Source organism: Nicotiana tabacum, chromosome 1 (genome assembly GCF_000715075.1).
Source record: "Nicotiana tabacum cultivar K326 chromosome 1, ASM71507v2, whole genome shotgun sequence".
NCBI classification, from domain to species: domain Eukaryota; kingdom Viridiplantae; phylum Streptophyta; class Magnoliopsida; order Solanales; family Solanaceae; genus Nicotiana; species Nicotiana tabacum.
This window is the reverse complement of record NC_134080.1, coordinates 22,555,982-22,558,259: the sequence shown is the minus strand read 5'-3', so window position 1 is coordinate 22,558,259 and position 2,278 is coordinate 22,555,982. Positions and strand designations below refer to the sequence as shown.

Below are 2,278 nucleotides of genomic sequence, written 5' to 3'. Positions count from 1 at the left end.
TGGATCGGGCCGTACTACCTTGACATAAATCGTGCTTAATAATAATAATAATAATTACTTGGTTTTATTTATTCAGACCTTTTAGTTTCTTATATCTTGCAAATAAGGGAAGTTTAATTACTCGAAAATTTATTAAAAAGGAAATACATATTTAATTCACTAGTTGGCTTGTCTAGCGGTGGTGTTGTACGCCATCACGATCTATAGGTGAAATTGGGTAGTGACATAAACTCGGGGGTAAAATGATAACACAAAATATAAGCTCAGGGGGCCATACTTAGGATGGGTTTTTAGGTGTTCTGCCTCAAATAAAAGGGTTTACGAAAGCTTGCGATCTAATACCACGACCAAATAAGAAGTCAATCAAATTAAAACTTTAAGGTAAGGCCTAGTCCCTATCCGGCAACTGCTTTTTGCGCACAGTAATAATTAAATCGTAACTCGTATTTGAAAAAAAAAAAATCATGACACTTCGAGATGTTAAATTGAATCTTTCAGGACTATTAATATAAATCTCCAAACAGTATTATGAGTCATAAATAAGAGAATTAATTGTAATGTTTAATTAAGCATCTATTGCATTCCATGTATATTTATTATATCATGAAATGAAATTACAATAATTTAAAGTAGTTATTCTCATAAACAAATAATGCATATGTGAAATTACCTTGCTACTGGGGAAACACATGGGAAACGTTTGGGATCATCACAAACCTTAATCTGATGCTCATCATACAATTGCTTAGTCTCACATTTAAATTCTGGTACTCCTTCTCTACATTTACTTTCTAATTCATCTTGAGGAGTATGATCTAAGCCTCTTTCCACTAATAAATAGTCAAGACATTCTAAAAAACAACCATATTCTATTGATGGAGGATATATTTTACAATTTATTAATAATATCGAAGATAATATAAAGAAAAAAATACAAGTATGCTCCAAAGTCATCATCCGCGTACAAGCCATCCTTGTATTTATAATTCCTATGGAAATAAGCAATTAATTAGTTACATTAGAAGTTTCATAGCATTGTTTTCATGATTTTTATCATATAAACTAGAATCATGGTATTAAAAATAGAAGGGCACTCGTGTCTATAGATTACCACTTTAATATAGATATTACGCGTAATTATAAAAATCCTCTCAAGTATTTAAAAAAATCACATTGATGCTTACTTTAATTTTACTTGTAATATAAGATCTTTTCAGTCAAAAATTCGTTAAATTACCATCTCAAAATGTTATACTTGCACCCAAATGTGAATAGTTGACCTAATAGTTTTGCTATTACATCTCAGTGCAATTATATTGCTTTTCAAAATGTCTTATTGTGTAAAAACTAAAATAAGCTCTGCCATTGCGAATTAAAAGACATTTTCAACCTAAAATTTTATGTCTAAACAATGGAGATTGTTCAAAATATAGAAGCACAGATATCAAGAAATAAATTTAAGAGGCACACAACAATAAGAAATAAAACCAACAAATTAATTAATTAAAGGTGAAGAGAAAAAAATCTTGCTTACCCTTTATTTTGATAGCACAAGAATATTTGGTTTAAGCTGACCTTTTTTGAGAGGACAATGTTGTAGGGCATAAATAGAGAAAACAATTGGTAGAATTTAGACATGTACGTTATGAGTGAACAAATATATTTTATTAAAGTGAAAGGCTTAATAAATGTCAACTCATTAGAATTTAGACATGTATGTTATGAATGAAAGTCTCATTAATAGGAGAGATAATTTGTTCGCAACTCATTAATGTCAAAATTACATCCTCTTGCTAAGAAGGGCAGGAATGTAACCTTCTTGTGACTGTTAGTAAATTATATATCCGACTAGTTAATTAATTGCAAAATACCTTAAACCACCCCTAAACTTGATTCAGATTATTAGTATCCTTTCCGAACTATGCCCGGTCTTAATTACCCCCTCAATTTGGTCTTTTGAGGGTCACTACCCCCTAGACGCTGATGTGGCAAAAAGTGTGGTTACACTCGCCTGCCACGTGGATTTTTCTGTCTATGTGACATTTTTTTTGAAAAATATTTTTTTTTTACCTTTTTAAGAATATTATTTTTTTAGATAATTTTTTTCGAATAAAATTTATAATAAAACTTGGATATCACTACATTATTTAGGCTAAATATTTTTTTATAATTAATAAAGTTTTAGTTAATCTTCTTTTGAATTTGACCTGAAAATAAAGATTTATATAATTGAAATAAATAGTCAAGGCATCTAAAAAGTTATAAAAAATCATAGTTG

At 29.3% G+C, this 2,278-nt stretch overlaps 1 long non-coding RNA gene across 1 annotated transcript; it reads right to left on the bottom strand.

Annotated features, from left to right (window-relative positions):
- Window positions 1-540: 540 nt before the first annotated feature.
- LOC142179560 (uncharacterized) lies at window positions 541-1,608 on the bottom strand. The gene is made up of 2 exons (XR_012708064.1): window positions 1,535-1,608; window positions 541-989 (listed from the first exon to the last, which is right to left on the bottom strand). It is a non-coding gene; the product is annotated as an uncharacterized LOC142179560 (long non-coding RNA).
- Between the last annotated feature and the right edge of the window lie 670 nt (window positions 1,609-2,278).